This window comes from Mirounga leonina, unplaced genomic scaffold (assembly GCF_011800145.1).
Source record: "Mirounga leonina isolate KUSES-001 unplaced genomic scaffold, KU_Mleo_1.0 Mir_93, whole genome shotgun sequence".
Lineage (NCBI taxonomy): Eukaryota > Metazoa > Chordata > Mammalia > Carnivora > Phocidae > Mirounga > Mirounga leonina.
Window position 1 is genome coordinate 43,659,447 of NW_023270854.1, and position 19,340 is coordinate 43,678,786.

The window sequence follows — 19,340 nt, forward strand, 5'->3', positions numbered from 1 at the left end:
GTTATCTGTGAAGCAGAAGAAATTCTAAGACTTTGGAGTCAATGTTTGCGATAACCTACTAACCTACTGACTAGTCCTTCGGGTGTTTCTAGAACACCTGGGAAAGGAATCTGAGACGGGGCGGAGGGGAAGAGGGGAAGGGGAATTAGGAAATGGCGAGGATAATTACTTCCTAAACCAAGACCGGGGGGCACTCGAGCCTCGGCCGCACCGGGGTCGCGAGGCGGGGCGAGAGGCCGGCGGGGGACAAGCCAGAAAGTCGGCGGATGGGAGGCCGGCGGCGGCGCAGCAGCGGGCGGCGGGGCGGGCGGCGCGCGGCAGGGGAGATAAAAGCGGGAGGCGGAGCCGCCGGGGCGGGCGGGGGCGCGGCGGCCGCGGCGCGAACGGAGCGCGAGCGGGAGCGGGCTCGGAGTCGAGGCGGCGCCGCAGCCTGCCGGGCGGACGGGCGAGGGCGAGCGCCCGGCTCCGCGCTGCCCCTGCTCCCCGCGCGCTGCCCCTGCTCCCCGCGCGCCGCGCCCGCTCCTGCGCACCCGACGGCCCGCGGCGGGGAGGAGTCCACCGAGTTTGCCCCGGAGCGCGGGGAAGTTTCCCGCGAAGCTCCGCTCCCGGAAAAGGGGGACCAGCCGGCGGCCGCTGGCGAGGTGAGCGCACCGGTTTGGGGCCGGGGATGGGGTAGGGCGTGGGGGCCGGCATTGCGGGGAGCGCTGAGCAGCCGCGGTAGAGGGGGCTGCGGGGGCGGGGAAGTGCATCCTCACCTTTTCAGGTGCTTCGCCTCTGTCGACTGAGGGAGGCATCTTTCGTTTCCTCTTGACCCCGTCTTTCTCTGCTTCCCCATCCTCCCCCCATATTTGAACCCACTTCCGTTCACTTTACTGGACCTGCTCGGAGGGGCGGCGTGGCCGGGAGCTGGAGGGGACAGGGCGCGGGAGGGGCGCGGGAGGAGGACGCGCGCCTGAACTTAACTACCTGTGCTGGGTTCCCGGGCCCGGCGGGGCGCCCGGGACTCCAGGATTCCGGTGCATCCCCGACTTGGCGCAAGCGGGGGTTGGCAGGAGGACACCACAAGGCACAGCATTGAGTTTCGGATGCCGGTTTATCCGGTCCTCCGGCATGTTTGGCAGGAAGATGAGCATCTCTGCAGCGGTGCCTCTTTTGCATCGGCCTCAAACTCCGGAACCTTGCTAAAGCTCCGGCGAAGGCTGCGGACAATGTGGGAGGGAAGTTGGGAGACTCGGAACCCGGGTGCATCAGGCGCCAGCAAAGGGGTTGGGAGGCGTGATGTGGGGAGGAAGATTGAAGTGGGTTGGGGAGAGTAGGAACGGCGCGATTGTTTGGTTGCTGCTCTTACTTGCGCACGCTTACCCGCTCCCCCTTCTGCCCCGTTTGAACATCCTATCAGCATATTTCTGTTAGAGGGCTAAAAGGTGTTCTGTTTGATGCCTGTCGGAGTTATTTCCAACTAAGTTCACAGGTGCGCAGCCTGAGCCGCTGCTCCTCCTTGCTCCCTTCCCTGCGGTCCACCCCCACCTTCCCTCCCACAGGCAAACTGTTCCTGAATCGTTCCCAGGGTTATGAAAGGGATGACAAGTAAATAATACAGTTTGTGTTTGTGTGACTTTTCCCGCATTATGTTATCAGAACCAAATCAAAACACTGGAGATGTTTAATAAGACTCCCCTGCAGCAGTTTTTACAGTAATTAAGAGTATTATTTACAGTGTTTATTTTTCAGCGCTTTAACTCCAAACATTGCATCAGTCTTTCTCTATGCAGCTCTCTCTGTACTGTCACTTTGTCACTGGGTTTAAAGGACAAGGGCTTCTTTTGGACTCACATGCACACACCAAAATACAGTGTGACAATATTCAATATTTATCTGTCTTCTTGATTCAGTGGTCTGGCACCTGCCAATTCCAGTACATAATTGTAACACCATATGCCTGTCTACCAAACTGAGGATAAGGAGAATGTTACTGTTTTTCATGTGCAGGACTACCCTGGACTACCAGATTTTATTATTGCTTAAGGGGTTTTTAAGAGCTTCAGTCAAAGTGAATCAAATGTACAGAACAAAATTACAATTCTACCCAGTGCATTCCAAAGGAATACAATTCCTGGACACATAACTAGTTGACTAGTTATTGAAGAAAAATTAAAATCCTCTCATCACACAGAAAACATTTTGATTGAATATAGTCAATAAGAAATAGCACACATCGAATGCCCTGAGAAAGCAAGAAGAATCTTCCTCGTGCCTCATTTGAGTTTTATCTCCTTTATTACAGTAGCATCCTCCAGAAAATGAGCACCTTGCAGATAGATTGGTATGTACTAAGCACCATATTTTTTTAATACAGAGGCTTGGTGACAGTCCAAAAACATAAATGTTTTAAATCATTACCAACCATCTGTTCTCTCCCACTCAAAGCGCAGTCTTTTATTTTCACAGGTATCAAAACATACATCATTTCATACATTTCCATGAATATCCCAATAGCTGCAGTGATATCTGAAGTTGACCCAAGTTTGGCAACTGTTATGTTTGGCTTCTTACACTATAAGCTCCTCTCCTTTTATTTTCAATGAAAGAAGAAATCAAAAAAAGTTTTAAAGCCTTTGGCCAGAGCTGGTGTGTATACTCCAGTGAAATCTGATTGCTTTTTTTTTTTTTTTCCCCTCCACCTTTTTGTTACCAAACAGAAGCTGAGAATTAGTACAGCTGCAGACTCCTCCTGATGACATTCTTTCCCTTTCTTCCTGGTCACAAGGGTAGAATTTGGTGCTCTGAAGCAGTGTATTAAACAGCCTCGTGACTCCAGAAAATTAGTGTGGTTCCAGAAGGATATAACCTCTTCCCAGGAAGAATTTACAAAATGGGAGGCTAACTTAATATTCCAAACCCCAGATGAAGTAGACTGAAGACATACACTTTGTTTCCCATACAGATGTTGGCTGTCGATATTACATAGGATATGAATAACATGTCTAGGTAATATTCTTTATATTTGTGTTTGTGAACTTGGATGAGTCTGTATATAATCAGCAGATAGATTCACACCCTTCATTTTGTTTATGTCATCATTAGAGCAATACTTGGGGTTTTGAGTCTCCCCCTCCTTCCCCAATCCCAGATAGCTTTCACATTTAGGGATGTTTGCTGTAGCTACAACTGCAATGTTAGGACGTTTTTCTCACTCAAAATTAAGTTGCATAATAAATATATTGTTCCTTCAGTGCAGCGAGAACACTGGGAAATTCTTTTTACTCAAATCCAGGTGTAATGTTCCAAAACACTCCTATTTTTGAGGAAAAAGATATTGGCAATCTAGCCCACACTTTGCAAATAATTGATATGTACTAGGAGAATATCAAGAACCAAAGAAAGGTGAGGTTTCTGCCTTCTGACCTGGTGCACTGCTCTGTACTGCTTTTGCTTTGAAAGCCTAAGATTCTCCTTACTTACTACCAGGATAGCACTGCAGGGAATGAGCCCAAACTATAGACAATTTTGAAAGTTAAGTTGCCTTGAAAAATATGGTCTAATTTAAACCTTTGGAAATACATAAGGATGTGTTAGATCTTATTTTTCTATATACTAAAAATGAATTATTGAGAGGAAATAGTTTCACTATGTATAGTAAGCACTCTGAATTATTCATGTTAATGAGAAGAATAGAGGCAAAGATAATCCAAAATCATGGTTATTTAAAAAGTCATTTGTTTTTGTCTTTGGAACATAGTGCATGTTTGGTTTATAAAAGATTTTCATTGTTGTTGGGGGCAAGTTGCCTTTCTAATTATTTTGTTTTGTTTAGGTTAATTTTTAAATGAGCTTATATACCTCACACACCAAAACCGATTTATAGGGAGGTGATACAGATGGGCAACCTGCCCAGAAACGAGCTGGGTGATAGAAATAAGCAAAGCTGGTATGGGAACTTTGCAGTGGAATATATGTCATTCACAGAAACATAATCAAGACTTGATTGTATACCTACTTAATGAATATGTTTTAAGAATTATATATGTTCCTGGAAAAAATAAAAGTCCTACAATCAAAATTTGAGAAATTCAATCCCACTTCACATGCAAGAGAGGTGATTAATATGTTGGGTTTTTTTTTGTTTTTTTGTTTTTTTAAAGATTTTATTTATTTATTTGAGACAGAGAGAATGAGAGACAGAGAGCATGAGAGGGAGGAGGGTCAGAGGGAGAAGCAGACTCCCTGCCGAGCAGGGAGCCCGATGCGGGACTCGATCCCGGGACTCCAGGATCATGACCTGAGCCGAAGGCAGTCGCTTAACCAACTGAGCCACCCAGGCGCCCTATGTTGTTTTTTTTTTTAATGATAGTGGACTACTTCTGAAAACCAAACAGGAATATTCTGATTGATAAATCTTACTAAGCCGAATCTGTAAGCATGAGGTTTTACTAAAGCATACACATGTGTATGTGTTAAGGTGATAATCCTCAGCCTTCCATAGGTACTTTCTAAAGAAGAAACAGCAAGATGCCACCAGAATAAGGGGTCTGGTCCATTTGATCTCTGTACTTATGCTCCAAATCAAAGTACATTGCACTGAAGAGAAGCTCTCAAGTATCTATTGTTACCGTGGACCTGGTTAGAGAAAATAGTTGAAGTTCAGCAAGACTGGCAATTTAACAGATTTCCATTGTGTTTTTCAAAAGCTGTAGGGCAAAATTGGTTGTGGATGAAATAGTTACTTGAACAAGAAGTTGATTCACACCATAGTGCTGGCCGTTAAACACCTCGTTTGTAGTCACTGTTCAGTTGTATATAGATTTTGTTGAATTGTTAGTTCTGTGGACTATTAGAAAACCTCTGTGGGGAAGGTTAGAGCTGCTAAAAATATATGATTGGAAAAGCAGGTAAGATCACTTTTATTTCAGGAATTCAAAGCAAAAAGTAAAACTGTAACTTTTACAGCAGTGAGCAGAAAGGTAATAAAGTAGATGTCCCCTTCAGAGGGGTGACTATGTTCTCATAATAAATGTGCTCACTACTGCAAATAGAGAGGTACTTCTTTTTTGAGGAAACAGTTTTTTAAAATTTTTCATAGGACATGGCATTTGGCATTTTTTTAAAGACTCAAGCCCTTAGACTATTTTAAAAGAAATATTGTGGTTGGAAATATAATTGAGGCCCACGGGATATATTTTATACACACTTGTTAAAGAAATCAGTTTCTTCTGATCAGTGCCTAAATCTAAGAATCAAAATTATGCATTTTGTTATAGAGATGGAAAGGACCTTTAAAGTAATTTATTCCAATGCCCTCATTACAGTTAAGGAAATGGGGACCCACAGTGATCACTGTGAGCCGCTAAAGGTCACACCAGTAGTTAGTGGCAGAGCAGAAACTAGAAACCTGATCTCCTGACTCATTCAGCTCCCCTAGAGGAAGCTGGGTGCTTAGGCAGGGGAGTTAACTCTTTCTGGCCATCACGGTATCAACGCCCCACGATAATCCTGAAATGAAATGGTACAGGGGTAGATGCAGAAGGCTTGTGACTTTTCTGTCTTCTCTCATCCACTGGGTGGTCACCATGGACCAAACCGTGGTTCTCAACCCTCTTAGTCTCTCTCTTTTTTTAAACAGCAAATATTTTGTGTTTCCCCCTTCATATCCTGAAATGTAATTCATCAATAATTTAGTTACCGAATCTATCTGTAATGAAACGGAGCAGTAAAATAAAAGCTAATTTGTAATTAATAACTATACTGATATCTGGGGATGACTTCCCTGGAGCACATATCCTAGAAGCAGAAGCTTGCTTGAATATATAATGAATAAAACATCAGAAAACGTTCTCTACAAGAAGTACAGGAAAATGAAAGAACAGGGTAGACTAAAAGTATGTTAGGATAATTACCAACCAGACCTATTTGTATGAGATAAAGAAGAATAACGATAAATGGGAATCGTTCCAGGGAAAATATGCCAAGTCAAATTTTAGACTGTCAGAGTGGAGAAAACGTGGAAGTGTGATATTTTGCAAATGAGAGAGTAAATACTATTAATATACTTCCACCAAAATTCCAAACCTATTTTATGTAACATTTTCATGCTGTTCCTAGTTTGAACTCTATTTCAAAGGGTTCTGCAGGTTACCCACCATATCATCAATAATACCAGATAAAATACTTCTAAAATGAAAATTATTGGTTTAGCGCTGGTATTGCCTCTAGTATTGTAGTCGATCAGTTCTAGAGTTAGGAGACAGACTACATGGAATGATTATTCACCACGGTGACCTTAATTGTCAGTCTCAGGGTTTCAATGGAAATTCTTATGAAATGCTTAATTGCAATTATGTACCAGATGCTATAGGTTGATGTCAACTCTAAGTTTAGTTCATCGGGACATTGCATGTTGTATGGGGCATTTGGGGAAATTCTTCATTAAATAGGACTACTCTTCCACACTAAAAGCCAACCACACTCCCCTGTCCCAATACCTAACAAACCAGAGTGTAGCCAGCCCCTCCCAAAATATTCTCTAGGGGCAGTGTGACCCTGAGGAGAGTCATAGGACTAGATAAATAAGATTTTTATGATGGTCTAGATTATTCTTCATGCCCTTACTCATCTATCCTTATTTTTTTGAGTAGGACTGTCCTTCTTGTCCACTGGTCTCCTGCCTTCAGGGGACTAGGATTACAGACTCTCTGACCATCAAACTCAAGCTCATGTTCTGATCTTTTTCTGTCACTGGCACCTTTATAAAAGTTTACTTCTTGGGCTCCTGGGTGGCTCAGATGGTTAAGCGTCTGCCTTCAGCTCAGGTCATGATCCCAGAGTCCTGGGATCGAGCCCCATATCGGGCTCCTGGCGCGGTGGGGAGCCTGCTTCTCCCTCTCTCTCTGCCTCTCTCCCTGCTCATGCTTTCTCTCTCTCTCTCTCTGTATCTCTGTGTCTCACATGAATAAATAAAATCTTTATTTTTTTTTAAAGATTTTATTTATTTATTTGAGACAGAACACATGAGAGGGGATAGGGGCAGAGGACAAAGCAGACTCCCTGCCGAGCAGGGAGCCTGATGCGGGACTCGATCCAGGGACTCCAGGATCATGACCTGAGCAGAAGGCAGTCGCTTAACCAACTGAGCCACCCAGGAGCCCTAAAATCTTTAAAAAAAAAAAAAAGTTTACTTCTTCTGGTCCTCATTTCTCTTAGAAATCCCTCTTTACTGGGTGACTATGAGTGTTGACAAACTAATATGCAAGCTGGCTAGTATTTTAGTTCTCCCAGGACTTAACCTTGTTTAGATGCATGTCTCCAAAAAGCACTGAAGGGGGCGCCTGGGTGGCTCAGTCATTAAGCATCTGCTTTCGGCTCAGGTCATGATCCCAGGGTCCTGGGATCGAGCCCAGCATGGGGCTCCCTGCTCAGCGGGAAACCTGCTTCTCCCTCTCCCACTCCTCCTCCTTGTGTTCCCTCTCTCACTGTCTCTCTGTCAGATAAATAAATAAAATCTTTAAACAAACAAACAAACAAACAAAAAGCACTGAAGGCTTTCATAGAGACAGAGACAATACATACACTCACACATATGTATGTGTGTATATGCATGTATATGTATATATGCGTATGTTATATGCATGTACATCCATGTTCACATGTAATTTCAGGCACTGAAAAAACAGGAAAGGAGGTATCATTTGAGATTGTATTTTGAATGTCCTTGAAGCATGTTTATGCAAACAAAGAACTGCACTGGTTCAATATTGGAAGTTGCACCATAAAATAGTACTGTGAAGTATGTTCACAAAAGAGGCCAAAAGGTGTCACCAATGCAATAAAGTGTTGTAGTAGAATTTTTTTGGTATTGCTTAAAATAAATGCATCCTGTGCTAGCATATAGGAGTTGGGCCGGGAGGGAAGGTATAGACAACTGTGATGAGTGTCTTAGTAGTCTGGGTACTGTTGACACACTAGAAGCGCTCCAACATCTCTTCTCTTTGCAAAATAGAGAGTATTTGCAGAGAGATGAGAGGGTTTTGAGGATTACCTGTATATGCAACACATGGGAGAGCGTGGGACCCTAGTAACAAGGAGGGAATTGAGAGGGAAACTCAAAAATTTTCACTTCTGCTGTTTGGACTAGCAGAACATAGCATAAGATCTGCTCTTTAAAATTAAGAGTTATGTGAGATGTCATTTCAGTATTAGCTACAGCAAGTATCTTGAACTTACCAAATTGTAAGTAATAATTGGGGTTTTTTTTCCTTAGATTACTTTCCACTCCGGGTCCATTTTAGATGTCTTTTATAACATTGTATATCTTAGTCTTTTTAAAGAAGGAGACTTTTTAATGTAAACTCTTAACAGTTAAGATGAAAGTCGCGGGGTGTGTTGGGGGCGGGGAGAGAGACTAACCAATTGTTTTGAGATAACCACAAAACTCTCTACATAGGAGGGCATGGTTTACCCAATTATGAGAGATGGCTTTTCCTACAAAGGGGATGAAGCAATTGTACAGAACACAATTTGATCTATGATTGTTTTGGTATATATTGTTCATTCTTACTGGAAGCTTCTCGGTCAATTGAATGGCCCAGCGCTCAACCTCAGACTGACCCCTAACTTTATTTGGTCTACTTTTGTTACAATTTCTAATAAGAGTGTAGTGGTGCAGTGGGAATTGAGAGAAGATGAAATTGAGGGTGGTGGATTGTGGAGGTGATAAGGAAAATAAGGAATTTCTTTCATTTGAGAGCACAAAGATCTGTGTAGCAGTGAAATTTTATTGGAAATCTGCCTTTTCTTGTTATGCTTTTTACTCTTGTATGGAATAAGGCAAAGATTGTGAAAGCAAAGCCTTCTTCCCTCCTTGGCTGTTAACTCCACCATACAACAGAAAAACCTTTTTTTTTTTTTTTTTGCCAGAATAAACAGATAATGACTTCTTCCAGTTACTAGCCTCATTGTGCCCCTTTTTACTTCAATACTACCCTAAACTGAAATCTAACACACTAAAGAATGTAGTTAAGAAAAGGAAAAATACACCCAGTCAGTGTAGTGAAAGAAATTTCAGAAGCGTCTAGAAATAAGACAATTTTGTCAATTCAAATGAAGAATGTAATATTTGCTTTTCCATTACTTTCAGAAGCAAGAAGCTCAAGGCTCACTTAGTTTTGTAGTCATTTTTATTGTTTTCTTTTTTATCACAGAAGGAGTTCGAGCTGTGACCTATTGTTACAGGTTACTTGAAGCAAATATAGTATGTGAAGATTTACATAAAACGATGTCATTGATTACTTTAAAAAAGAAATTCCAAAATTGAAATGCAGACATGATTTTTTAGAAGCATATCTCTAAATAAATTTGATTTTCCCACAGCCTTCTTTGAACAGATTAGAGTGAGGGTAATTTATTCTCCCCCCCCAAAATCAGTTTTCTCAATGTATTAAAAAATGCTTATGTGTGCATGGCATTATTGGACTAAAAGCAGTGACCATTAACATTATTTGACTTTCTAATATTTGCACTCTAATTTTCAGTTAGGAACTTTTACCATTAGAGAATGAGACTCCATTACTGTGACAGGGTTGGCAGTCAGCTGGATGCACTGGGATGGTCTTACTGGTTATCTGTGGCCAGAACTCACGTTGTACTGGGGCACCTGGGTGGCTCAGTTGGTTAAGCGACTGCCTTCGGCTCAGATCATGATCCTGGAGTCCCTGGATCGAGTCCCACATCGGGCTCCCTGCTTGGCAGGGAGTCTGCTTCTCCCTCTGACCCTCCCCACTCTCATGTGCTCCCTCTCTCTCATTCTCTCTCTGTCAAATAAATAAATAAAATCTTAAAAAAAAAAAAAGAACTCACGTTGTACTGATTGTTAAGTATTTTAGGTATTAATCCTGTACTTACATTATCACTTTTGTGACTTGCTAAAAAAATCTAGCAAAGTCATGTTTTCAGATTTTGCAGTTCAGGGAATTATAACAGCATTTTGAATGGAAATGGATTTACAAATTACTGAACTCCCAAGTAGGAGAGTTGTTTATCTAGTACCTTGGAACTTCGGTTCACCTTGAATTTTCCCAACATACATACACTGAGTACTATCCAATTAGAATTTCTTGAAATTATTGGCATATATTTTATATAGAGCACTCTATAAAACATATTTATAGCTAAAGAAGTCCCTCTAAGTTCCCCACTTAAAGATCCAGCTATGTATTTGGCATTTGTTCTCTGTCTTAAAGAAACATCAAATGAAACATGTCAAAGTCAAACTTGTGATCTCTGCACATCTCACCCAAACCTCCAGTATTCCTCAGCTCCAGATAAAATCTGGATTTTATCCTTGACATTCCCTCTCCTTCACCCCATATCAGAACCTTCACTGAGTCATTGATTGGGTGAAGTTTTTTATAAATCGTACACCTAAAACTAATATAATGCTGTATGTCAATTACACTTCAGTAATACATTTTTTTAAGTGTATTACAAATCTGCTTTGGGCCATCATGCAAGTCTAAGCTTTCACCCTCTGCTGTGTAGAAAACCTCAGGGGCTTCATCACTGGTCTCCTGGCATCCGATATTGCTTTCCTACTCTTCCATGCACCAGTGCAAATGTAATTATCACTACTTTAACTACACACATCACTTCCATGGGTTACCATTGCTTGGTAGAGCCCAAAGCTGTGCATCTGATTTTTTTGAAACCCAGCAATATTGGGCTCCTCCAGTCTCATCTCTTGGATGTTCCCACTCTTTCCCTCTGCTTCAGCTGGCTGGCTTTCTTCTAGTAGCTCTGACTCGCCATGCTCCCTGCCATCCCCACACCCATGAATACACATACCCAAACACTGCCTAGTTAACTCTTAGTGCCTCAAATACTAACCCAAATGTCATTTCCTAAAATGAGCCATTTCTTCCCCATAGACTGAGCCAAATCTCCTTGTAATACATATACGCATATATGTTTGTATGCATAAATGTATCCATATTTATGTATTCATATCCCTCATCCCAGAGAGTTGCAAATTCACATTTATTTGCATAATTATTTAATCAACCACTAAGGTAGAGATCTGTCTAGTTTTGATGGTCTTTATATTCCTAGAAAATATTGCAGTGCCCTCTCATAGTGGGAGTGTAATAAGTATTTATTAAATAGATGTTGACTGATCATCGGTATCTTTAACCCCGCATGTGCACATGCATACATATATACTCCACACAAACATCCAGTCACACCCACACTCACATTCTAGTGAAAATACATAAATAAACACTTGCAGCTTTGAAGGCCCACTTTTTTCTTTCTTTGTGATCGCCCCAAATATCACACTCCTTTTTCTTCAATTTCTGTCCCTATCAGTGATTCATTGAGAGGTGACTTGTGCAGTGTTACATTTGCTTAGAAAGTACGGCTGGTCTATTGAATTTCTTACCGTCCCCCCCAAAAAAAGTTCAAGCATTCCTTTACATTATTTCCTCTGACATGTGAAATCTCTTGAAAATTACAGGAATTTTAAAAGGCTTCACTCTATAAGAGTTTTATGCTGTGCTGTTTGTGGATATTTTGGCATTAGACAGTGATCTAAGACTGTACCATTTTAGAGAAAAGAAAAAGAAAATCTTTTCGAGGTTACCTGTCCATATGGCCCCTGTGTGGAGATACATGAGATGAAGGAGAACAAAAATTAAAATAAGAGTAAATATATGAAAATGAAAGGGTAACATAAAAGCCTAGGTTATAAATTAAAAGTTCATATTTTTAAGCATTGCACAGAGGCTTCAAACTATGACTAAAATAGTGAAGGAAGAGACCTTCCATACTTGAAACTTGGCACTTACTGCGTTTAGATACTGTTTTAATATTTGTGCCTAAATTCCAGTTGCTGTATTAAAATTGAGTTGAGTTAGTTTCCTTTTTATTTAAAGCCTTCTTGCTTTGACTAGTTTAGGGGAAAATCTGTTAAGCCTCGAACCCTTTGTGCCAGAAAATAAGGAATTGTTCAACACTGATGGAGACACATCAGAAGGACTTAAGAGCCAGATTTAAGGGACTCCCACTTCAAGGCCCAGGTTGGGATCATTTGAACATAAAAAGTAATAATGTCTGTAATGGATTAGAGCACATTGAATATGAAAAGAATCATAAGTGTGTAGTGTGTGTATAGTGTGCAGATGGTGATGGGTAGAAGGAAAAGCTCTGTTTTGCTAAAGAATACAAGCTAATAAGTTAAAAAATGATGGAATTACAAAGTCACCTTTTTGCAACACTATTACAAGAGTAATCAAAGGATACTCCAGCACTAGGTGAATGGTTTTTGGGGTTATGATATTCATGCTATCTCTAAATGGCATCTCACAGATTGCTTATTAACTACAAAGAGGGGAAGATGCCTTTCCAGGAAGAAACCTGGCAGATACCAGCTTCACCAAGTAATCACGCTTGACATCACCACGAGTGGGACAAATTGACATCATGTACCTCTTGATATGGTACACACATGAAGTAGGACATGTAATCAACTGTGAAGTTATAATGCCAAAAATATTTCACCTGCATCTAATCATAAGGAAGCAATCTGACAACTCCAAACTGGTGGACATTCTTCAGTATAATCAACCTGGACACTTCAAAAAGGTCAGTCCTGGAAAGCTGTTCAGGATTAAAGGAGACTGGGAGACATGACAGCTAACTGCAAGGCATCCTTCTTGATTAGATTCTGAATGGGAGGAAGCGATAAAGGCTAATACTGGGACAATTGGAGGAATGTGAATTTGGGCTGTAGATCATAGAATAATATAACATCCATGGTACATTTCCTAAGTGTGATAAGCATACTGGAGTCGTGTAGGAGAATGTCTTTTGGGGGGAAAGATATATTTTGGAAGTAGTTACAGGTGAAATCTCATGATCTCTGCAGCTTCCTTCGAAGTGGTTGAACCAAATTATTGTTTTAAAAGTGCTGGAAAGAGAGAGAACCAAATGTGGCAGATGTTAACAATTGTTTAATTTAAGTAATGATTGTATGGTAGTCATTATATTACTGCTACTTTTCTATAGGTTAGATGTTTTTCAAAATAAAAATTGGGTAAAATATTCTGTGATTTTAAGCCAACTATGCAACAGATGAGATCATTATCGTATTGTAGGGAAGTGAGCTAGCATGTCTGAAAGTTGTTTAGGCCATTTGTAAAGTGTCCTCTCCAAAATATCCCGATATCTTCATTCAGCATTCCACAATATTCTGTAAGTTATATTTAAACACTTAAGGAGAGCTATCCTTAAAAGAATATCCTTATGGTGTTTGCCTGTTGAACAATTATACTACGGATGGTTTCCACTATAAGATGCACAACATAACAGACTGCAGTATGCAGTGTAGAATAGATCTGACCAGGGCCCCAGTAGAATTAGGGTCCATTGCGATTCTGAACTGTACATTTTCTGCAAGGTGGGCAGGCACCGTTAGTGCTTATGTATTAGACTTAGGTACCTGACTTGCAGTACCATACATTTACAACTATCAAATAATAAAGCTCTCTGTTTAATCAGTAAAGTGAGGGCTGATTCTATATGAAGCACAGAGTAAAAGAGGTTAAATTCAAAATACGTACAAAATTTGTAAATTATCTCTTCAGAAAAAAATCGACTTTAAAATAACTATTTAAAATATTTCTTCTACTATTAAAGTGTATGATATAATATTTGTACTCAGGTCCCTGTAGGAATACTTGGCATGGTCCTAAGATAACATTTAGGGCTGCTTAGGAGATGGACCTTTCACATAACCAGACCAAGGGGTGTGGTGCTTCTTGATATACAATAATAATAATAATAAAAGAACTAGAACTTCTTATATCTTAAGAAGCAATAAACCAAAGATACAAATATTAAGAGTTCTTTCCCCTTGGGGCATCTGGGTGGCTCAGTCGGTTAAGCATCTGCCTTCGGCTCAGGTCATGATCCCAGGGTCCTGAGATCAAGCCCCATGTCGGGCTCTGCACTCAGCACAGAGTCTGCTTGTCCTTCTCTCTCTGCTCCTACCCCTGCCCTCACTCTCTCACTCTCTCAAATAAATAAATTTAAAAATCTTAAAAAAAAAAAAAAAGAATAGCCAGTGACATCTCAAAAGTGTCCTTCTGCACATGGCTTCTCAGTCCTGCATTCTATCCTTATTTAATGTGGCCTCTCACATCAAAAATTCATTACTCATGTCCTCTTGATTGAATTAGTAAGTACACAATCAAAAGCCACAGTATTCTTTTTTTTTTTTAAGATTTTATTTACTTGACAGAGAGAGAGGGAACACAAGCAGGGGGAGTGGGAGAGGGAGAAGCAGGCTTCCCGCTGAGCAGGGAGCCAGATGCGGGGCTCGATCCCAGGACCCTGGGATCCTGACCCGAGCCGAAGGCAGACGCTCAACGACTGAGCCACCCAGGTGCCCCAAAACCCACAGTATTCTAAACCCTTTTAAAACTAATGGTTTAGGGCGCCTGGGTGGCTCAGTCGGTTAAGCGTCTGCCTTCGGCTCAGGTCGTGATCCCAGGGTCCTGGGATCGAGTCCTGCATCGGGCTCCCTGCTCAGCGGGAGCCTGCTTCTCTCTCTCCTCCCTGCTCATGCTCTCTTCTCACTATCTCTGTCTGTCTCTCTCTCAAATAAATAAATAAAATCTTTAAAAAAAAAAGAGTTCTTTTGCCTTATATTTCATAAGATGGTTTATGAGTTATTATAAATTATAACAAGAAAAAGATTAGAGTTTCTGAAAAATTTGGAAGAACCAGTCTCTTGATAGTACTAGCATATATTTTGAGGCTAAATGTCACAATAATAGGAACTCCTCACCAGAAAAAGTTATGATTCATCTTCAGCTTATATTTAGACAAATATTGATAATCTGCTTGAACTTGGCATTCTTTTAATAAGGGGAAAACAGTAACAAGTTGTTATGGGGAAGGAGTTGGTTCTTTAAAAGTCTTGATTATCTTCAGGGAAAGGAAATAATAGCTTTCGTACAACTGTCCCTCTCTCCCCCACTCCAAACTACTTACAAAACTTACATTTATATTAGTCTTAAGACAGTGGATAGCCACACCACTGAAAAGTTTAAGACTTGAGAGAATGGGGGAAATTGAATTTTGTGAACTTATGAAACTGCTAATATATTTTTATTTGATATTTTTTAAAAAAGTTCCAAGACCATGAACAACGTAAGTTAAAAGCTGTTAGAATTTATAGCAATAGGGACAGCAGACTTCCATATAGAATTGGCATTAAAAGAGAATAGCTATGCGAACAATTTGTGTAGGTAATTATTAGCTGGAAGCTATTTGTACTCCAAGTTTATTGAATATACACATATGATAATAAGACTTTGCACAAATAGAACTTTTTGATAATAAATCCATGTAAAAGATTGTGCCTTGGGGAATAATTCTAGATGTTATAAGTATATTTGAATTCCCTGCACACAGAATGCAGAACTCTAGACCAAGTATGTAACTATATTTCATTCATGATATTTAATAGGTCATTTTACCTAAAGTCTCAGAAAAGATAAATAAAACAAACAATGGAAAATAGTGTTGTTGTTCTATTTGTACCTATATTGAAAACATTGCAATCATAAAAGAAATAGCAAAAGAGAACCATGAAACCTTTCTCCAGAAGTGAACTAAACTATACTCAAAATCATAGTTATCAGAAATAAATAAATACCTAATCATTACCTGAGAAGTCTCCCTGTCATTGCCTGCTGAAATTACTGATTAACTGTTTTTTGCTTTTGTGGCATCCACTCGGTTGCTTAGAAAAAGTACCTTAGTAGTAAAATAAAATATAGAAGAAGAATCTCTTTATGAACTCTGTACATTTATAACACTTCATGGAACTCTGCACCGCCCCTCCCTCAAGTCAATTTTACTATATGTTAACAAAATAAAGTGAGGGATCCTTCCAATTCCCTTTCCTCATTTTAGATTTTTGTTACATTTTTATTATTATGTCAAATTTTATATTTTCATATTTAAATGAAATCAGTGCTCAAAACAGTCCTTTCATTACTGTTTCCCTTTCTGAGTTATTTTGATTTATTTTGTGCTTTGCTAGATTTTATTATCAAGGAGTTTATTTTAGGAGGGCTCCTGTGAATTTGTACTTCCTGAATTTTTGCTTGCCTGATGAGTATCCCTATCCCTGCACCACCACCCCATCCTGTCCCCTTGCCTGGCACCTATGTCTCTAGTCCATAAGCCATTTTTTCATTTTTTTTTCCATTCTTGTTGGGGGCCAACGATGTGGAATGTCAGGAGCTGGTGTAGTGGGTCAGTCTGCAGCTCCAGGATCTTGTCTAGAACATGCTGTCTCACCCAGGTTGTTCCATTTGCTCTCAAGTTTAATTCAAGCCTCTAATTCTGTGTTATGATGTAGTAGTCATGGCTTCCCTTAAACTTTCCCCCACAGTACCCTAAGCTGGGAGATCATTCCAGAGCTAATAAAAATAGTAGATGGGTATGGTATTTTCTCCAGTCCTGCATCCCCAGTCATTCTGAGATTCAATAGGGAAATATCCACATTCCCTATAGCCTATTTATGCTCTAAATCTCACTGTCCCCATCTAAGGTTTGATGGACAGTCTTTTGGAACCATGATATTATGTTTAGGAAAATATATATCCAGCTCAAGGTTTGAGAGCATATGTGCAATTCTCACCCTCCGCTCTAGATTTTTTTTAGATTTTATTTATTTATTTGACACAGAGAGAGAGAGAGAGAGCACAAGCAGGGGGATCGGCAGGCAGAGGGAGAGGGAGAAGGAGGCTTCTGCTGAGCAAGGAGCCTGATATGGGACTTGATCCCAGGACCCTGGGATCATGACCTGAGCTGAAGGCAGACGCTTAACCGACTGAACCACCCAGGCATCCCTTGGTTGCTTCCAGTCTTGTCAATTATGAATAAAACTGCTTTAAAAATCCATGGGCAGGTTTTTATGTAGACCTAAGTTTTCAGTTCCTTTAGGTAAATACCAAGGGGCATGATCACTGGATTCTATGGTAACAGTTTGTTTAGTTTTCTAAGAAACTTCCAAACTGCCTTCTCAAGTAACTACTATTTTGTATTCCCACCAGTAATGAATGAGAAGTCCTATTGCTCCACATCCTCATCAGCAGTTGGTGTTGTCAGTGTTCTGGATTTTGGCCTTTCTGATAGGTGTGTAGTCTGATAGGTGGTATCTCATTGTTGTCTTAGTTTGCATTTCCCTGATGACATATAATATGGATCAACTTTTCATATGTTTATTTGCCATTGTGTATCTTCTTTGTGAGGTGTCTAAGTTCTTTGGTCCATTACTCCCTTATCATTGAGTTTTAAGAGTTCATTGTATGTTTTAGGTATTAGTCCTTTATCAGATATATCTTTTACAAATATTTTATTCCAGTCTGTGACTTATCTTTTCATTTTCATGATGTTGTTTACAGAGCAAATTTTTTAACTTTAATGAAGTCCAGCTTATTAATTCTTTCCTTCATCAATCATGTCTTTGGCGTTGGATATAAAAAGTCAACATCGTATCCAAGGTCTACCTAGATTTTCTCAAGTTATCTTCTAAGGGTTTTATGGTTTTATGTTTACATTTAAGTCTGTGATCCATTTTAGGCTGATTTTTGTGAGAGGTATAAGTTCTCTGTCTAGATTCATTTTTTTTTTGCATTTGGATATCCAGTTAATACAACAAAATTTGTTAAAAACAAACAAACAAACAAACAATGCTATCTTTGCTTTATTGTATTTGCTCTTTTGTGGAGGATCAGTTGACTGTATTTATGGGGGTCTGTTTCTGGGCTTTCTATTCTGTTCCACTGACTTATTTTTCTATTCTTTCACCAATACCATGCTGTCTTGATTATTGTAGCTTTACATTAAGTCTTGAGTGTCACAGTCCCCCAACTTTATTCTTCCTCTTCAACATTGTGTTGACTGTTTGAGTCTTTTGCCTCTCATATAAACTTTAGAATCAGTTTGTTGATATCCACAAAAAACTCACTGGGATTTTGATTGGGATTGCATTGAATCTATAGATCAAGTTGTGAACAACTGACATCATGACAATACTCAGTTTTCCTGTCCATGAACATAGAATATCACTCCATGTCTTGAGTGCTTTGATTTCTTTCATCAGAATTTTGTAGTTTCCTTAATATAGATCTTGCAAATATTTTGTTATATTTATACCTAAGTATTAATTTGGGTGGGTTACTAATGTAAATTGGCATTGTGTTTTTAATTTCAAATTCCACTTGTTCATTGCTGGTATATAGTAAAGTGATTGACTTTTGTATATTTTGTGTATAAACTGTATCCTACAATCTTACTATCATCATTTATTAGTTCCAGGAGGTTTTTTTGTTGACTTTTCTACATAGATGGTTATGTCACCTGTGAACAAAGACAGTTTTATGTCTCCTTACCAATCTGTATACCTTTTATTCCCTTTTTTCATCTTCTGCATTAACCAGGATTTCCAGTATGATGTTGAAAAGCAGTGGTGAAAGGAGACATCCTTGCCTTGTTCCTGATCTTAGTAGGAAAGCTTTGAGTGTCTCATTATTAAGTATAATATTGGCTGAAGGGTTTTTGTAGCTATTTTTTTAATCAAGTTGAGGAAGTTCTCAATTTCTAGTTTATTGAGAGTTTTTATCATGAATTGGAGTTAGAATTTCTCAAAAGCTTTTTTTGCATCTATTGATATTCTTGTGTGATTTTTCTTTTTTAGCCTGTTGGTGTGATGGGTTACATTAATTGATTTTCGAATGTTGAACCAGCCTTGCATATGTGGGATAAATCATATTTGGTCATTGTGTATAATTATTTTTATACATTGTTAGATTTGATTTGGTAATACTTTTTTTTTTTTTAAAGATTTTATTTATTTATTTGAGAGAGAGAGAGAATGAGAGAGAGCACATGAGAGGGGGGAGGGTCAGAGGGAGAAGCAGGCTCCTCGCCGAGCAGGGAGCCCGATGCGGGACTCGATCCAGGGACTCCAGGATCATGACCTGAGCCGAAGGCAGTCGCTTAACCAACTGAGCCACCCAGGCGCCCTGATTTGGTAATACTTTGTTGAGGATTTTTGCATCTATGTTCATAAGAGGTATTGATCTATAATTTTCTTTTCTTGTAATGTCTTTCTTTTGTTTTGGTATTAGGGTCATGCTGACCTTATAGACAAAGTTAGAGATTATTCCCTCTGCCTCTATCTTCTGACAGAAAATATAAAGAATTGGTATAATTTCTTCCTTTAGTGTTTGGTAGAATTCACCAGTGAACCCAAGTTCTGGTGCTTTCTGTTT

The 19,340-nt window shown here is 39.8% G+C and overlaps 1 long non-coding RNA gene across 1 annotated transcript in view; it reads left to right on the forward strand.

Annotated features, from left to right (window-relative positions):
- The first annotated feature begins 522 nt into the window (after positions 1-522).
- Positions 523-19,340, forward strand: part of LOC118004482 — a 41,270-nt gene continuing 22,452 nt past the window's right edge. Inside the window, exon 1 of the long non-coding RNA XR_004677597.1 lies at positions 523-641. This is a non-coding gene — a long non-coding RNA (uncharacterized LOC118004482). The remainder of the gene's footprint in view (positions 642-19,340) is intronic.